This window comes from Neovison vison, chromosome 12, assembly GCF_020171115.1.
Source record: "Neovison vison isolate M4711 chromosome 12, ASM_NN_V1, whole genome shotgun sequence".
Classification (NCBI taxonomy): Eukaryota; Metazoa; Chordata; class Mammalia; order Carnivora; family Mustelidae; genus Neogale; species Neogale vison.
Genome location: NC_058102.1, coordinates 71,567,998 through 71,588,439, shown reverse-complemented (window position 1 = coordinate 71,588,439; position 20,442 = coordinate 71,567,998). Strand labels below are relative to the sequence as shown.

General features: G+C 37.6%; 1 pseudogene; it reads right to left on the bottom strand.

Annotated features, from left to right (window-relative positions):
- Positions 1-10,392: 10,392 nt before the first annotated feature.
- On the bottom strand, positions 10,393-19,171 carry LOC122890927 (annotated as a pseudogene).
- Positions 19,172-20,442: the final 1,271 nt, after the last annotated feature.

Genomic DNA, 20,442 nt, shown 5'->3' with positions numbered 1-20,442 from the left:
CAACATTTGCTGAACAAATGCCTGAATGAATGAACATACCAAACTACAATGTGGTGTCTTGAAATAATTCATCCAGAAAAAAGACTTGACTTTTTCCTCAGAGATTATTAGCTCATTTATTCTATCTTACCTTAGGCTTATTTTGCAGATAGGCAAATTGGGATTCACTGGTAACTTGCTGAGGTATTTGTAATACTACCAGGAATCCATGTTCCTAGCTGTAATAAACCATTCACAGCTTTAAAGAGGGAATGCTCTAGATGCACACAGGTGGGCTGCAGAGAAAGGGGAGTGGGACACCATCAGACCATCCTCATCTTCACCGAGAGGTTGTACGTGACTCTCGGGGCTCATTCCCATTTTCCCTGTTATTTACCATTGACTGAAAGAAGTTACTTCAGAGTTGTGACAGTATTGGGTTGATTTAGTCCGTGAGCTTATTCATGCTCTCAGAAAACAATAGATCTTGTCTCTCTTTACGTGTATAGTGCACACATTCATAGGCATAAAGCTTTCCTTCGGTGCTGGCACACCGCAGCACATTTTACCCAGCTGACTGACAGTGTGGTCTGGTCTCTAAGAGACTGCTGTGACAAATGAAAGCATAAGTAAGATGGGAGAGGTCTGTACTGTGCACGGTCCATCAACATTAATGAGAGTTATAAATGTTCTCTGTGTATGAAGTACAAAATGGACCTACACAGTTGTTTTTATTGGTATTTATTCACGGGACCATCAGTGTCTGTGGAACCTATAAACACATAAAAGGTAAGGTTCCTGCCCCACAAAGCTTGCAGTCTAACTCCAAGAGATGACAGCTATCAGAATGTGTTTTAGTGAGCTGGGCTTCTTGGCATCATGATACCTGGAGAGAGTGGACTCCTGTCCTAGTCATGGACGAGCTGGCTTCATTGTTTTAAGTCAAGCAACAGTTCGGAATGATCCCAGCCTATGCACTATTGCTGCTTTCACCAATGGGGGTGATTATGTGGGCACTGGTCACTCACCTTAAAGGAGAAGATAAAGAACTAAGACAGAATTTTGGAAAATGGAAGCAAGCAAATAAAAAAGCACCCAGGGAACTTCCAATTGCCATGCCGACTGTAGAAAAGCATTCAGCCTGGAATTAATCATTTCAGGCATTTATAAGTAGGTTTGTGTCTCCCTTTCCATAGGCGTCTCGCCTTGCCATCAATGACATTCTGTTTTATGAAAGTGTAATGTGAAAATCTACTGATAAGCCAAATAATAAAAACTTTATAGCATGTCAGGGCTTTTTTATTATTATTATTTAACCTCAATCAAGTTATAATACTGAACACATGTATCCTTGGCCTAAATCACCTTGTCAAGTTTAACTGTGTATTCAACTTCATTTACATGACATATGATCTAATACTGGAGAACAACAATACCATTGTAGTGTTAATTGAAAACTCCAAACTGAGAGCCAGAAGAAACCACTGGTCTGATTGCTGAGGGTCCCAGGGAAGGGGATCTATTCCCACACCTGCAGTTGGTCCATAACACTAACATTGTTACCCACATCTGGGTCTAATCAGTCCAGAGGCCTTGATATGCTGCTCCTGGGGCACATAAATTTAGCATTACATTCATTTTAAAAGCCCCCTCTTTCAGTTTTTTGAGGACAAGATAGATTCATGGCTCCACAGAGTCTAACAAAGTAGAAACCACAAACAGAGTAAGTTACTGCCACAGGCCTTGTGGACTTGACTTACCAACTCCTTGCCACTTAAATAATGGAATTTTATGTTCAGCCCTGGCTATCAAAAATGTGTTTCCACCAAAAGTGAAGTTTGATTGAAAAGCTGTATTTAAAATAAGAGCAAATCCTTAGAAAGTGAGCCAATTTGTATAAATCAGACTTTAGGTAAGGATATGAGATAGTATCTAACAGAGAAATATAAGCCTAAGGGTCATAATTTGCCTTATTCGCTGAGTCACTGGAAGGCCTTTTAGAATTGACCCTTCATGGTGTGGATTAAGGAGGTTTGCATCCGAAGGGACTTTTTAGAGGAAAATTTAAAGATCTTTCAGTGGGACTTTGGAAAGATGGCTACTGAGGATAAAGGGTCTGTTTGACCTGATAATTATTTTCTGCAATTGTTCTGCAAAATGTAGCTCTTACAAATGAAAAGTTCTGCTGCCACTCAACATGAGTGAAAAACTAAAAACCCTCTTGTGTTTTGTGCTGATTCCCTGGGTAATAGTGACCAAAGACTCCTGAAATAGAAAAAAAAAAAAAAAAAAAAAGTCCTGCACCATTTTGCAGGACCGTTTATTAAAGATATAAATACGAAACAAAAGCAAAACTGTGAGCAGTTTTGCAGACTACTCAGTTGTGTGCTTGAGGCCAATTTGTTGTAGAGCAGAGTTTTTCATTTGCTTTGTTTTGGTTATTTTTCTCTTTTTCTGTCTTTCCTTCTTTCATGTAACCAAAAAAGAATTGCCTGCTTCATTCAAGGGGCTGAGGAGTTGATGATACAATTCTACGGATTGATGAAGTTTGGTGCTTGTTGGCTGTGTTATTTTATTGATTTATTGGCTTAAATATGGTGGCTTGCCTTCCAGGACTTCATCTGAACTGGACACATTCTTTTTTTGTAATGAACACTGCTAAATGGTCTATCACTGGAAATGAGTAAACGAATGAGATTAGTAATGACCAAATAAACTTAGGAAGGAAGATGCTGTTCCTTGGACTTTTACCCAATAAGAGGCAGGCATTTTTTTCTCCTAATGGTGTAGACAGCATTTGGTGATGTAGTGCCTCATCTTAGCCTAATCTTTCATCATGGGTTCATTTTTTTTTCTTTCTAGCTATATTTTGTATATGAGTTGGCATAACGATAGTTTCATGAGTCAAAAATATGGAAAGCAAACTGGCATATTTATAGATAAAAGTAGATTGCTTCACTTGGAAATAAGCATCTTACATTAAGAAGAGATTTCCAGGGTTCTGGTAGAGCAGAGTGAGAAAAATCAAAGGTCCCCAAGAAGTGCTATGCAGTTTAGGATGTGATATTCATAAAAATGACCCCAATTCCGGGGACGTGGGTAGCTCAGTTGGCTAAGCCTCTGTCTCATGATTTTGACTCAGGCCATGAACTCATCGTTGTGAGATCGAGCCTCATATTGGGCTCTGCATTGGGTGTGGAGCCTGCTTAAGATTCTTTCTCCCTCTCCCTCTGCACCACCCACCCCCTTTCTCTCTCTTTCACTACTCTTTTTCTCTAAAAAAAAAAAAAAAAAAAAGAAAGAAAGAAAGAAAAGAAAAAAGGCCCTGATCATGAAGAAAGGCTCAAGTAATGTTCAAGCTAGTATATTTAAGAAAAACAGAATATGCTTCTACATTTTAAAAAAGCTTCTTTAAAAAAAAAAAAAAATCCATTCAGAGAATGTTTTAATTACCTGAAAAGTCCAGGGATAAAAAGAACAATACTTCAGCAAAACTATCTATATAAGAGAAACCAGTATAAACATTTAGATCTGTGATCAGTGTATGAAATAATGAATGTCATAAAAAGATCATCTATTACCTGCCAGGTGCTGTACCAGATATTTTGTGGTAGTACTCATGACCAAGGCCTTCCTCTTCTTCTTTTTTTTTTTTTTTAAGATTTTATTTATTTATTTATTTATTTGTCAGAGAGAGAGGAGCGAGAGCGAGCACAGGCAGACAGAGAGGCAGGTAGAGGCAGAGGGAGAAGCAGGCTCCCTGCCAAGCAAGGAGCCCGATGTGGGACTCGAAACCAGGACACTGGGATCATGACCTGGGCTGAAGGCAGCTGCTTAACCAACTGAGCCACCCAGGCGTCCCAAGGCCTTCCTCTTCTAAATGAGCTTGTTAGCTAGTTTGGTTCTCACATAAAATTGTTTTGTGGAAATATTGTACTTTCAGTTTCTGATTTGATTTCTAAAAACTGGAGGTGTTCTCAATTTCAGTGTGTTGTGATTAATATATTGTATGCAGATTCTACCTTTTTTTTTTATTATATTTTGAAGATAAAGCTCGGTCAGCCTAGCTGTATCTGTTTAAAGTATGATGCACATTTATAAAGGTACAACAATTATTTCATTTGTTTAATGAAAAGTAATAGGCATGGTATGATGTTGGAGGAGTTCCCACAAGACAGACTGAAAAGTGTTGACAATTTCCCATTTCCCATATAATGCATGTGGTAAAACCTCATTCTGTATCTGTTTAAAAGCTCTTCAGTATTCAGTTTAAATATGTTTTTAAATTCCTTGTTCCAGTAAGATTAATTGCGTAACTCCAAACATTTGCAGGAAGTGATGTAAACTAGAAACACAACTGATGATCATTATCTAACTTTATTTTGAGAAATTATGCAATACCTAGAGTTGTTCACAGATCTGGGTTTGTACCCATTTTGCAATGCTCCATGGTAGGGGGACAATAGTGGTATACAAGGGGAAATTTGAGATAGTTACTAAATCTCTTAATAACTCTGCAATCTGTATCTCTCCAAGCAAAAACAATGAACAAAGGAGCATTTTTTCTTGATCAACCAGAACCTGAATAATAGCAGACTTCTCATGTTCTTTACAGATACTATTAGTAGGTAACACTGATTGAATGTATTACAGACCAAGTGCCTGTCAGGTGGCTTATATACATTATCATCTTTATTTTAACCTTCTCCCTTCCCAGACCTTCCCCCCCAGGCAAATCTCCACTGAAAACAGAGTAGAGGACAATGTTAATGGGACCTACTTTCCTGTACTTCAATGTTACCTTTTCATTATATCCTGTGGGCCAAACTCATATTCTTCAATTCTCTCTGCCAGTAACAGCAAAAGTCATTCTCAAGTGCCTCAGTTTTTTGTGCAAATGACACCTCTAACATTGGACCTGCAAGTCAGCCCAGGTTTTGTAAGGTTATTCAAGGGTAGGCAATCAAATGGGGACTCCTGCTATGCCTGAGTATGCATTGTTCCAGGAGGGAGTGGTAAGGTTTGCATTCTGGGACAAGACAGAATTTGTGGACCCGTGCCTTGACTCACAAAACACCTTGCTTCCAAATGCTTCCAAGTAAGGGGTGACCTGTTGTTAAGGAATTTATAGAAGTAAGAATTCGGAATAATTGGCGTTAAAATAAAACTGATGTATTTTACATTATGGCTCAGCCAAAACCACATTTTTAGTGCCATTTTTGGACCAACCCAATAACAACCGAAGTCACTCTGGTTTTCATTCAGGATTTTTTTTTTTTTTTCCCCAAGTTCTCTGTAGCTTGAATACTTTGTGCAGACTATTCACTCGGCTTGGACTGCCCACTCCCGCCCCCCATTTTCATATCACCACACTCCATTTCATCCTTTGGGTCTTAACTGAAATATTGCTTCATCAGAGAGGTGACAAAGAACTTTGATGAAGAAAAGTTCATTTTGTCCCCACCATTCTCTCTCTTAGCACCCTGCTAATTTCCTTCATATCTGTTGTCAGCAATTTGTGTCTTTACATTGTTTTGCTTACTTGCTCAATGTCTGTCCCTGCTCCAAGTTCCTTGAAGGCAGGGCCATATCTATATTAATCAAAGCATCTTCTGGTACTTCTAATGGGTAAGAATTAGAAAAGTTGCCCCCCTTCCCCCACCACCTGTGTTCCTTTGACTGGGCGTATTTTATAGGGCACAATCTAGTTCTCTAGGTCTTAGACCAGATCTTGACATCTAAGGACTCAAAAACTTCTTTACTGAATGAACTTAAAAAATAAAATTTTTTTCTCCCCTGAAATATTTACCTTTTCTTTGGTCCAGATTTTGTAGTTCATCTCAGGGCATTGGTGGTCTTTTTTTTTTTTTTTTTTTTCTTATGGAACTTTTAGAAATGACACCTGGGAATTTCTTGAGTATTATCTACTTATATTGTTCTTTTGTTGTATGTTCTTTAACCTCCAAATTATGGGATTATCTGTATGCCTCAAAACAATTAGAATTTGAAGCAATCTTGGGGGGGAAATGAGAGCTTAAAACCATATTAGTACTGAAAGAGTTGGAAAAAATACTAAAAGAATACAAAGACCAGAGAAACACGTGAATCTTCATGGAGATTTCTGTCCAGCCGTGAGCTTAAGAGAATAGACACGATGTAAGGAAAAGTGGGATAAGACTAGGTTCGTAATGACCAAGGCCCAATAAATGCTAATGGCACAGTCATTTGATAAAACACATCTATAAACATTGATCTGTTTTTAAGATATGAATAAATGTAAATAAAACAGATACTGTAGAAGGCAATAAGTATCACTGACATAGTGAAGTTTTTAGATGAATAGAAATCTGTTTTAGGAGAATTCTACAATACAGGGTCACAAAGAATTGAAGAACATGAAAATGTATCCAAGAGATAATCAAATGAAAGCACAATGGACACAGTGCCAGAGAATTGTTTGGATTAGATTCTTTTCTTCAGTGGAATTATTTCTTTTAAGTATTAACCTATTTAACCTTTGGGAATGAAATATTTGTCTTGTGATGGGAAAGTTGCATTTCATTGTAAAACTAGAACTTGTCCTTGGCTGCTTTGTTCTTCACCAAAGCATTCTCTTTCTCAGTTTCCTATGTTCAATATTTAACATATAAAAAGAAACAGTATCAAAAAGTCTGGAATAGAGCATATTTATGTACAATTTCCAGTCGTAGTTTTTGGCTCTGGAACAAAATCATATGAATGGTCTCAAAGCTAGCAAATTTTGTTTGGACTCGTTTGGTCTAAGCTTGTCAGTTAGACCCTTTTCTGTCTCAACCTGAGTCGTTCCAGTTCACACATCTGATCTCACAAATGGTGAAAGAAAGTTTCAATGTTAATTCTAAAATAATATCCACCATTGCTGATCTAATAACCATATCAATCATTTTTGTCATAGTTCCAGTGAAACAATGTGCTTATCAATAACTTAAAGGACAATATACTTTACTACCTTCCATATTTATTCTAAAGTCAGGTCACTGGGTAGATTTCATTATTTCTCTTAATTAAAATTGTATCCTTGTTAAAATTATAGTTAATGCAGTAATTAAATAAAAAAAATTTTATTCTGCTGATGGTGATATTTTCTATATGTGCCTCAGTTTCTTTGTCTGTACAATGGAGAACACAAATTGATCTGTTAACCTTGTTATCATAATTGTTAAGGTAATGTTAATGGTTTAACAACATACAATTTAAAACTTGTCCAGAGTGAGTGTTCCTGGTTGGGTAGATCTTTATCAGTGGTTCGAGGGCCCAGGTTGCTTCTATATTGTGGATTTACCATATTCACATGTGGTTTCCAGTTTTCAGAGGAGTGGGGAAAGAAACTGAAGAAGACATAACTGACACATAACACCTTCAGTCTATAAATGACACCTATCACTCCCATCCCACTTCACCTCACCAGGACTAATCATGCACCCTCCTCCTAGATAGAAGTGGGCAGAGAAATGTCATTTTGGCTGGGCAGCTGCTTTCCAGCAGTGACTCTCCAACAAGGAAGAGAAGAAGGGTTCTCTGGGGGTCAGCTAGCCTCTTTGCAAAAGCCAAGTTTGTAGATTCATAGTGAGGATTAAATAAGGGAATCCATGGAAAGAGTTCACAACAGTAGTTATTAGATAGAAACTAAAGATAGTGTAGCTCTTCTCCTCCCTTTCTTTTCCTCCTCCCTTCCTTCTCCCTTTTCCCTTCTCTTCTTTCTTTTCCTCCTCCTCCTTTTCATTCTCCTGTGTTCAGAAATAATCCTATATTACTGTTGAAACTCAGCAACTTTTCTTTGTAATCACTATTTATCTTTTTCTTAGGATACATTTTTGACTTGAAAAATATGTTGGCATTATGTGTTTCTTGAATTTCCCTTTGCTTTATCTTTTTCAAATATTTGGACTCCTCATGTATACTTAATGGTCAAATATCATGAATGTCTAGCTTTCACTATACTTCTGGGAAAATGTTTTGTTATATAATACTTTGTCCTTTCTTTTTTCATGGAGAAAACAATTTGAAATTTCAGCTGGAGAGAAGATGTAAAGCTGTCTGACTCTCTCACAAGTCTTGTCCTATAAACTATTAAACTACACAAAAGGAGCACACTTTCCTTTTTTGGAGGATTGTTTATTATTCCTCTGATTAAGCTCACATTTGCCAGGACAGTGTTCTTATATCTGTACATGAATAGAATGAGCTATGTCCCTGAATTCAGTCTTGGTTTTAATATGTAAGAGAAGAGTGTTACTGACTGACCCAACTGGTCCTGTCCTCCCTTCTTGCTATGAATCTCTAGATTCAGGAAATACATGTATTTCTATCTATGATGGTTTTATAAATTTTATGCTTATAAAATACATATATATTTTTTTCTCTCATTTTTGAATTTTGTATTTGTGGTGGACTGAAATGTATTTTTATTAAATCAACAACAAGATGTCTCTGTATATCATCTGTAATTTCAGTTATCAGTTTACATTGCTGAAGCATCAATTAAGAAACAAGCAGTTAATAGAATTGTTAAAACAAAAAGTTAATCCCAGGTTTTTAAAGGATTATGCTTTGACATCTTCTACTTCTAGTATCGACAGAGTAGCTAGTACTGAACTTGCCTCCCCCTCAAAAAAAACTTATAAAAATAGGCAAAATAAATATGACAAATATTTTTAGAACTTGAGGAACATGCAGTCCAAGATTGTGATTCGTAATAAGGAAAGCATGCCAGGTGAGCTTACGTATACTCCTACTTTTCCTAGAGGCACTTTCCTATAACCACGGAACTCAAGTAGAATGGAAATTAAGTGGAATAACTGTCTCACTTTGCTGAAGAGCAGATTGGAATTCTTGGCTGGTAGACTTCCTGGAATTTGTTGTGGAGAGTACCTAAGAAGAAAAAGCTTCATGGGGGGAATGCCTAAAAGTCTGTGTGGGGTTTTATTTCACGTCCTTGAAAAATCATTGAGATGCATAGACTCAAGACAAGATACCAGAGATTTCTTGATGCAGTGATACGAGATGGAGTTTCAGTCTGATCAGAGTAGAGAGACCTCATGAAAAGACTTCAGTATTTAGCTGAGATTCCATACTGTGGAGTAAGGAACATGTACCAGGACTAATTTAAACTTGAAATAGAACCACCTTAACAAAAATAAAACCAAGCCTAACAAACTCAAATATACCTACCAATAATTTAATTGCTTGCTAGCAGAAATTTAACATCTCTTTAAAGAAGTTCATACAATCTAGACTCCCTGCAGCACATCATCCGCAATGATAAAACAATTACTAAATAGGCAAAGAAACACGAAATAGTGGTTCGTAGTCAAATCATAAATCAGTCATTAGGAATAAACCCCGAGGTGATCTTTGTGGCAATAGGATCTGAAGTGAGGCAGGCACTGTCTGCAGCAGTGCACAAGCATGCAGTGTGGCCCTGGAAGTCAGGTGGGGCAGAGATGAGGGCTGTGCGCAGAGACACATACGTCTGCAACAGTGTGGCAGGATCCAGCCCAAGTCTCGTCCCTCACCAGCTGCAGCGATTTCTCACCCCCTCAACACAATGAGACAGCAACCAAAATGAGAGGGAAGAAAATACCAACCCCAACCTTGAGTCTCCTGGCAGGCTCTCAGAACCACGAGCTTTCATAGAACAGCAGTAATCAATAAGACATTTTCAAAGATTTTAGGAACTGAGATGGATTCGTGGCTTTCCCTTTATTAACCTCATGCATTACTTTCAGTGCTGCCTCCACAGGAGCAGGTGGGATCTACCAGCAACCTTGAAGGAGCCACCCAAGGGCGTGCCCACGTAAGGGCAGAGGGAAACTCAAGAACCACTGACCCAACCACCTGCTCCACCAATTTGTACCTTAGCGTGCATACAGATGCCTTTTAAGTATGGGCATAGACAAAAAAGGAATTCGTATTGAAGGAGAAATACACTGTCTTCAATGTAAGGCTGCAGAACTTTCCGCATACAGAACAGTAGACTAACACTTAGTCTTTAGCATAAAATAGTCTCCCCCTTAACCATTTTTCATGCTGCATAGCCCCACTGACCTCTGGAGACAGTGGGAAGAGCATGCCCAGGCTCCCTTTGAACTCCTGTTCAACCAGATGCCCACGTCAATTGGCCACAGTGGATTCATTCCCCATGGCTCCACAGAGCACAGTGTGGACGTGTGCACTCCAGGCCTGAGAGTGGCGACCCAACTCCAGGGCTACCATGGGCTTTTCAAGAGCAGGCTGCACCAGATGGTGGTGACAGCTGAGCGCAGGACTGGAGTGCTAGCTCTGCTGCGGGTGCCCCCCGACCAGGCAGTCCCTGTGAATCTCGGTTCCCTCATATCTCTTCTTTGATGTTCCGTCTTTGTTCATCTAGCATCCTCAAACTGAAAGTCCAGGACCTTCCATACTAATTATAAAGTCTGGCTGAACATTTAATAATGAACAAAATTGTCTTTCTCTGTGGTGCAACTGTGCAGGAGAGCTCTCTAAGAGAAAGCACGCCCTTGACAGCACCCAATCTTAGATCCAGTTGTAGCTCTATGTAAGGTTCCATATTGTCTTTGTTCAGTCATATCCAAACTGTGGTCTTATTCATAGCCTTCCCGATATCCTTCCCTATGAAACCTCTCATCTGCCATCACCATGGTGTGGAATGTGTGAACTCCCCACCAGGTGGCACCTGGCTGGCCCTCCCCCCCCCCCCCGCCCCCCAGCTTCGCCAACCTGCGCTGCTGCCACCAGTAAGGTTCTGGCATCATCAGCTCACACCCTCCTCGAGGCCAGGCTGCGACTGCCGGCAGCTGTGCAGAGCCAGAAAATAAGAGTTTTAAAAGCAGTGGCTTAAGTTTCTACCCTAGGAAGTACAAACAAACAAAACATAACTGAGCAAAATAAAATAAGAAGAAATTAATTGAAGAGCCAAATTTGGTTTCTTAAAAAGATCGATAAACATCTAGGAAGATGATCCAGAAAAAGAAAAAAATTACCAAGATCAGTAATGAAAGAGGGGATTCACTACAGATTTTAAAGGTGTTACAAGAAAATGTAAGAATATTATAAGCAATTTATGCCAACCAACTGGACTAGGCAGGTGAAATGGACAGGTAGATTCACAAATGAGTTCTATCAATCATTTAAGGAAGAAATGCCAATGTTTTGATTTGGTGAGTTCAGTATAATCTTTGTAACAGAACCTGGTATCAACAGAAAGAAAAATTACAGACCAATAGTATTCATGAATATAGCTGCAAAATTCCTTGTCAAAATACAGCAAAGAGAATCAAACAAAGCATAAAAACTATATGATATCAAGACCAAGTGAGGTTTATTCCAGCAATGCAAAGTTTAACATTGGAAAAGCAGTGAATGTGGTTCACCATATTAACTGAATAAACAACATATTGTATAGTCACTATAGTTTTTACTGTAAAAAAAATTGACAATATTAAATATCCATTCATAATAAAATGACCAGCAAATGAGAAATAGAACTTTCTCAACATAAAAAAGGGCATCTATGTAAAATCTATAGCTAACCAATTTAATCATGAAAGACTGGATGCTTTTCCCCTAAGGTAAGTGACAATGCAATGATTTCTGCTTCGATCATTTCTATTCAGCAAAGGAAGTCAAATCTGGTCCTGTAAGAGAAGAGAAAGAAATAATATCATAAATATTGGGAAAAAAGAAAATCACTCTTTTTATAGAAGACATATAGAAAATTCTAAAGAATTTACAAAGCAGTTACTAAAAATATTGAATAAATTTCTTGACTGTAAAACACCAGGTCAATATTAAAAATTCGATTATGTTTCCTAAATAAGAATATGAACTTAAAACTCTTTCATATTTACCATATTTGATGAAAACATTAATATTTAAAAATATGTTTTAAAAAGTGGAAGATTTCTATAGTAAAATTTACTAAAATTTCCAATATTAAGAAAACCTAAATAAATGGAGAGTTATTCCATGTTCATTAATTGGAATTAAGTGTGTAATACTATAATACTAAGTAATACTGTTGTCTGTTCTCCCCAAATTAATCTATAGAATCAACACAGTAACAGCAAACTTTTTAATAAAAATTGACAATATTATTCTAAAATTCATATAGAAATTTAAATGTCACAGAAAAGTCAACATAATCTTGTTAAAAAAACTAATAAATTTGAAATACTTCTACTACCTCACTTAAAGAATAAAGCTATACTAATCAAATAGTGTGGCACTTGCATGAGGATAAAGAGTCCAGAAAGCGACCCAATTCATTTTTTAAACAAAAGATTTTATTTATTTATTTATTTGAAAGAGATCAGCGAGAGGACAGGCTGGGGGAAATGCAGAGGGAAAGGGAGAGTCAGAGGAAGAAGGAGAAGCAAACTCTCGGCTGGTTAGGGAGCCCGAGGTTCAACTAAATCCTAGGACCATCCTAAAGTATTTTTAAAAATACTTTATTTTTTTGGAGTAGTTTTAGGTTTGCAGCAAAATCTAGGGGAAGGTGCAGAGATTTCCTGTATATTCCCTGCCCCCACACATGCACAGCCTCCTGTTACCAACATTGCCTATCAGAATGGTGTATTTGTTACAACTGATGAACATATATTGGCACCACAATCATCCAAAGTCCTTAATTTCCATTATAGTTCATGCTTGGTATTGTAAGTTTTATGGATTCGGATAAATGTACAATGATGTATCTACTATTATGGTATATAATTTCCACTGCCCTAAACATTCTCTGTACTCTGCCTATTTATCACTCCTCCAAAGGAATATTTTTTGAGACCCAGTAATGAGCAAAGGTTTCTTAGACAAAACACATAAAACCATCATTGTAAAGAAAAAACCCTGAATTAGACTTAAATTCTGCTCACCAAAAGTCTCGATTAAAAAGCAAGATTAGGCAAGCCACAAAATATTCGTAAAACATGCATCTGCCAAAGACCTGTATCCAGAACATATAACGAGCTCCTAAAATTCACTAATAGAAGGATTAAACTACCCTATTTAATATTAGGAAAAAACATGTTCAGATACTTCACAAAAAAATACAGAGAAATAGCCAATAAACAAACGAGAAAATATTCAGCCTCTTTAATCATTAAGGAAATGCAAACTAAAAACTCAATGAGATACCATTATTAATCCCTAGAACGGTTAAAATTTAAACTACTGTCATCACCAAATGTTGGCTAGGATATGTGGCAACTAGAATTCTCATACAATGATAGTAGGCATGAAAAGTAGTACAACCACTTTAGAAGAAATTTTGTCTATTTCTTATAAAGTTAAACATACACCTACCATATAACCTAGCATTCTGCTTCTGGACACTAAGCCAAAAGAAATGGAAAGCATATATCCACAGAAATACATGTTCAAAATGACTCACAATGACTTTGTTCCCAATATCTCCAAATCAGAAATAAAGCAAAAGGAGAATGGATAAAAATATTGTGGTATATTCATGTAATGGAATAATACCTATAAAACAGGAATAAATGATGGATAAATACAGCAATATGATATATTTCAAAGGCATTAGGCTGAGAGAAAGAAGCCAGACACAAAAGAGTGTATACTGTGACTCCATTCATATAAGATTCTAGAAAAGGCAAAACTAATCTATGATTAAAGCAAGCAAAAAAACAAACAAACAAAAAAACCCAAATAATAAGAAAAAATGGTTGTTCCTGGGGTGGATGAGATTGGGTAGGGGCATGAAGGAATTTTCTAGGTGATGAGGACATTCTTTATCTTCACAGTAGTGTGGATTATACACCTGGAGTTTTCAGTCTCATCTTATTGAACACTTAAAATTTATGCATTTTTCTGAAGAAAATTTTTACTAAAAATGAACTGTAGAAAATTATTCTTCCTGATATATACTTGTTTTCTATCCTTTATCAGGATAGAAAAGGTATGCCTTAGACCACACACTTTATAAATAGAGAAATTATCTTTTTAGATAGATTAGGGATGGATGGATGCGTGGATGGATGGGTACACGGAAGGATGGAAGATAGATAGATAGGAGACTGATAGGTCACTGACCCAATCACAATGAAGCATAAGCTATGCATAACTTTCCTATTACGGATAGCACCTCTATCCTGTATCTGTATTCATTTATATTCTCTTGACATTCCCCCCTTTTCTTATTCAGGAACTAACAAAGACACACATTTATAAGATGGTTCAACAAATTTAAGGGTGTGTGTGTGTATGAGAGAGAGAGAGAGCGAGAGAATGGGGTATCGATACAGCACAGTGGAAAGATCTGTGTTTGAAATCAGGTAGACCTGGTTTCCAATCCTGATTCTGCAAGTTATTAGGTGAACTTGTGCAACAACCCTAACTTCTCTGAGAATCTGTTTCTTTATCTGTAAACTAGGGTGATTTATGCTCTAAAGGGTTTATTCATTCATCTATTCGAAAGGGAACATTGACTTCCTGTTATTTCCCAGGAACAGGCTGTACATTTTGAAAAAGACACTTATACCCACAACATACCAAGAACTCCTAAAGCTCAGTAACAAAAAGACAAACTACTTAAAAAAAAAAAAAAAAAAAAAAAAAAAGCAAAGACTTGGACAGACACTAGGGTTGAGTGTGGACAAGAAGAGCCCCAGAGCAAATGCAAGAAAACTAGTTGGCTCTTTCATTAGTTAGGTTGTAGCTTATTTCAGTTTGAAATAAGAGAATGGCAGTGAAGCCAGAGAGATAATAGATTGACCCTAGATGTCCTTAGAAGGTAAAATTCCTGGAACTTGGTGAGAATTGGAAATAAGCATTGTAAGAGAGGAGGCAACAATTATGTTTCTTGCTTGCCAACTGGACAGACAATGGTGCTTTTCACTGGAACTGGAAGCATAGGTAGGGAATCATATTTGGTAGTTTTTGAGATAAATGTAGAGAGAGCATGCCATGATGACTGGCTCAGAGCAGGCACTCAATAAATGGAAGCTACTGAGGAATGGAACAAAACTAATTAATTCATATTGGATCAGACCTGTAAACTTGATTTCAATCACAGTTCTAAAATAAGTTAAAAAAAAAAAAAAGAAGCGAATGTTGATGAAACCCACAAATATATACCCAAAGGTATATACACAGATTTTGTTCAGATACTGCTGCTCTAGGTCTAGGAGTTAATTACCCTAATTATAATATATCTGTTTTGAGAATACCATGAGACCTGAATTTCTCTTTTCTCATCTTTGCATTCATGAAGATTTCGAAAGTCTCAAAGAAATATGTAGTTATTTGGTTGAAAAAAAGAAAACATCTTCACTAAAAAAGTGAGTTGCTCATAAAGAAGGAAGCCAATCTTACACTGAAGAAAAGAGATATAAAATAACATATAGTATTTGATATTTCTGTGCAAGAAATTGCTCTTAAAGCATTTTAACAGGATGCATGGTAATACTACCTACCTTAGAAATGAATTTTGATGCTGTTGTGTAATCAGGTTACATATGAAAGAAACTTGTAGACCTTAATAACAAAACCAGGCTTTGGAAAAAATGACCAAAGCACACTTATTTTTACTTTATGCTTTGAAACCTGCATTGAGATACTTCATTACTCTCAAACCATGATGAAATCATGGAGACATCATAGCAACAGCTAAAACCCTGGGGAGGCTATTAACAATTTTGCCTTTACATTTCCTACGTGATTGTGGAAATGTGGGTTCTACTTCCCCATGAGACTCTTCTTGCCATATTTGGTACAACTGCTGCTATATGACAGAAAGGATTAGGTATTACAGTGAGGCCTTTTGCAGATTTGCCTTAGAAAGTTAAGTTCTGTGTTAGATAAGCTAAAGGCCCCTTAAGTTAGAGGGAAATTAGCTTCCTGGAAGGGGGGGGCACTATACAACAAATATACATAAATAATAGGCCTATAAAATGGATGATAAATTTCATTCATTATTTCATTCATTATTATACATCATTCATTCATTCATTTTGTTTCATTTTATTATGCCACAATAAGAGGTGGAAAAAGAGGTGTCATAAGTGGAGTGGTCAGATTTGGTTGGGGAAAAACTAGTATTATTATAGTATAAGTGAAGCTTTAGTAGGCAGAGATGGTGAGAAAAGACATTTTATTACAAGGAATAGCATGAACATGAACACAAAGATTGCCTGCATAAGAACTTCATGCAAGTAGGGGCAAAGAGAATGAGAAGAGACCAACTGCTGAGATCTGAGGAAGGTAGAACCTATAGGCTTCAGCAGTTTGTATGTGGGTACAGGGAACTGAATGTGAAAATCGGTGATGCCATACTATAACAGTTGAAGCCATAAAAACAAGTAAGCATAGTGATGATGAGTCAGTGCCACTGAAGTTCAGAAAATTACTTATGTTGGAACTGCATAGCTCAGTTTATTATTATGGCATGAGAATTAGTTTCAGATTATGTTTAGGAGATTGTTGCCTAACATTGGGTTTAGGGTTGACTTTTTTTTTTTTTTTTCTTTTTCAAAGATTTTATTTATTTATTTGACAGACAGGGATCACAAGTAGGCAGAGAGGCAGGAAGAGATGGAGAGAGGAGGAAGCAGGCTCGCCACCGAGCAGGGAGTCCAATGCGGGGCTCGATCCCAGGACCCTGAGACCATGACTCAAGCCGAAGGCAGAGGCTCCAACCCACTGAGCCACCCAGGCGCCCCTAGGGTTGACTCTTAAGAAGTTTTGAATTACATAGAAGGTGCTTAATGTAGAGACAAACTAGACTGCTGCTTTTCAAGTCAGCTACAAAGAAATTTTAGAAATTTTTTTGAGTTGTGAAAACACAAGCAAAAACAGAACAACTTACTATCTTAATGAAATGGAGCCAACTTGGGGATAGTCCAGATTCCAGGACAAATTGTAATATGTTTCTGGAGTCTGAGACTCAGCTTCTCCTTGCATATGCTCTGGCTTAAGTCAGTCCTGTCCATAGGGTAAAGCAAAGGCAGAAAATTTTATTTTTATAAGCTTTTAAACTCTGAGTAGGAGATTGAACATAATACAGGCTGTATCCTGACCGGAAGCCATTAAGTCAGGGTGGGAAAGATAATTCTACTGTTTTTCCAACAGCACAGCAATTGAGAATGGAAGGAAAGGTTTTAGCTCGAACATTCTCTTAAGTCCCTGTGGGTTATTATGAACTGACTAGTAGGGATGTTGCCTATAACTGTGGCAGCTGGTGACTAATTTGTGTAGCCTGTAGCCACCTCATTCTAAGTGTGTTTACAACAAGTCTTTGGCTGAACTGTTTGAGTAAGTCATTCTCATTGGACTTATTATCACCAGACCACTCCATATTCATGGCATGTGACCAAGTGATGCAGATGTTTGGAAACATTTTAAGCTGAAGATATGCTAAATTAGGAATTAGGATTCTAAGAGTATAATAAAGAAGGGCTGTCTGGATATAAGGGGCAGTTTAAGAGATCTTGGTTGTCACCCTAGGTGTGCCTTTACTGGAATTAGAAACTTTGAGGTAGAGGCCACCTGACTAAGATGGTGTATAGAAGAGAAATTTTTCACAGTTGTGTTAGGAACCCCATAAGGCCCTATGTGGACATTCTAAGGGGTCAAAAAACCACAACCTAGTTAGACATATAATTAGTAAGTTGTTCTTCTGGCTCCAGGGCTGTCCTACTAAAAAGAATGACTTAGTGGAGCCAATCCCTTTCTGTGGATTTCACTTTTTTAATTTATAAAATAAAGAAAATGGAACAACTCCCATTTCAAAAATCTTAGCTCTTAGATTTACATATTCATACATGATTTGCAAAAAGAGCACAGTGCTCCACATCTACCTGTACCCATGCCATTTGCATTGTGACTTTCAGCTCCTCCATCAAGGGCCTGAGTCTATTCTCCCATCCTTTGAATGTGCATCAACCCTGTGACTTATGTTGGTCAATAAAGTAGAGCAGAAGTAAAAATGTACCAATGCTGAGTGTAGGCCTCAAAAGACCTGTGTGTTTTTGTTTATTTTCTTGGAACTCTGCCACCACTATATGAACAAGCGTAGGCTAGGCTGATGGATGATAGGAGACATGTGTCCCAGTCACCCCTGTCACTCCAGCTGGCAGCCAGCAGAACACCAGCTGTACATGAGGCCATCATAGACCAGCCAGATCCTTACTAACCTGCCAGCTGATGACAGGTGCATGAACGAACCAAGCTGAGATCAGCTAAACCTGGCTCAGATCAGCAGAACCACCCCCCCTGACCTATAGAACTGTGAGTAATAATACATGGTCTTTTTTGAAAAGAGAGGTTAATAAACTATGGCTGTGGGCCACCTGCCAATTTCTGTAAAGTTTTATTGGAATACAGCCATACCCATTTGTTTATGTATTGTCTTTGGCTTCTTTCGCACTACAATGGCAGAATTAAGTAGTTGGGACAGAGACTATGTGGTCCACAAAGACTAAAATATTTACTATCTGGCCCTTTAAGAAAAAGTTAAATAACTCCATGTTTTAAATCACTCTTTTTGGGTGATTTGCTACATGATAATATCTAACTAGTGTGCTCTCACATTAAGAAATTGATAAATCATTTTGGCTATTGATTCTTGCAAAATAAACCTTTTAAACCACAATGTGTTAGGACAGAAACTGACTTATCTCATAGTTCTGTGGGTTGACTGGGTTCTGCTAGGCTGTTCTTCTGCTCCATGCGATGTTGGATGTTGATGTTATTTAGGAGTAAGACTGGATTGGAATTTCTAAGTGCATTCTGGTAGCTTGCAGCTGGTGGCTGCCATCTGGGAGATCACAAGGGCTATCGACTGGGACACTATGCGTATGGCTTGATGGCTGTGTTCTGAGAAAAAAAAGGTCTCAAAAGTGAGAGCTTTGGGAAGGCCAAGCCAAACCTACTTCAGATAACTTAGCATTGAAAGCTGACTTCTGCCATGTTCTATTGGTCAAAATGAGTCATGGGGCCAGTCCAGATTTAGGAGGAGGGACCACTTTAAGGAATAAATACAGGGAGTTTAGGTTCATTGGTTCAGGGGAAAATATCATTGAATACTAGTTACTTCAACTATAATATATAGCCTCTTCCCTCTATTTTTCCCTCTCCTTCAGTGTTTTCTTTTTGTTTTCATTTATGGTATAGAAATTGTTAAACTCACCTGCATTCTCCATATACATGCACACGTAGGTACAAATATCTATGTGTATACATTGGATTATAGTTTTAGTTTGGTCGGATGGCAGAGTAATGTTTATATATGAATCTTTTGCCTTTGGAAAGGATCACTTCACATCTGCCTCAATTAAAATGTGTGATGACTCTTTAACCTTCAAGTTTTAAAGCTGTTAATCATATTATGTAATTTTATCCATCTTTGGCGAGCTGATAATTTAGATTGGAAGGTGACCAACAATGAAACATATGAAATCATGTAGCAACTTTCCATGGTACTTCACTCTCTCTTTGGCAGCCGGTGCATCCCATACACCTGTGGGCTCAGCGTAACCCACTTCGCACAGTTTAAAAGATGTCAGAGTTTAGGTTTCTGGGTCATACCAAGCTGCTTATTTCGAGCATTCTTCTCTCAGTGATTATCTGGAAATTCCAATACTATGTACTTTGAGATCTTGGTTTGTTTTGTTCCAACTGATAGTTCAACTTCCTTCAACCACAAAACCCTGTCATCTGTTTTGTCCTTCTGATTTTCAGAGCATTGTCTTGCTCTCTAGCAGTTTTGAGATCTTTAACTTTCAAAATGGCTATCTCCAGACCATGACACCTTCTTTCTCTCTGTCAAATTCCATGGCAAACCATGCCCATTCACCATATGCATGCCCCAGTACCCCAGTCCTCCAGACCTGTATAGTCAACACAAAGAAGGAAGACACAAAAATTATTTCTCTTCATTTTATGCTAGAAGTTAAATTGAGTGGATTTATATAAACTCCTTTCTTTTGCTTACTTCTTTCCTGTAAATTTAGAGGAAAAGTTATACTAACTCCTTCCCAAATACTCTTTTTCCTCTGTTTATGACATTCACATGTTAAGATAAAAATCCTGCACTGAATTCTGATTTCTCTGCAAGTATTTCCAAAATTGACTGCTTTCTTACGTGATTAAGTCAAATATTTCCACCTACTCACCATCCTCTTTCATTGTAATCTCTCACAATCTGTCCTTTTGTGTTGCTGATTTCCCCTAGATTACTCTGATCCCCTGGGAAGCAAATCTAACAACCCATGCTGTCATGGACATATTCAAATGCTTTTACCCCTTTATTCCCAGCCCCTCAGCTATTTATTATTCTCTGTGTTCAGTCCTATCTCTGCTCTCTCTTACGGATTCCTCTTACTCTTGCTATTTCATACAGTAATCAGTCAGATAGTGGCAGGTAAGAGATCACATCTATCCTATTGGGGACATGTCTTCTAGGAG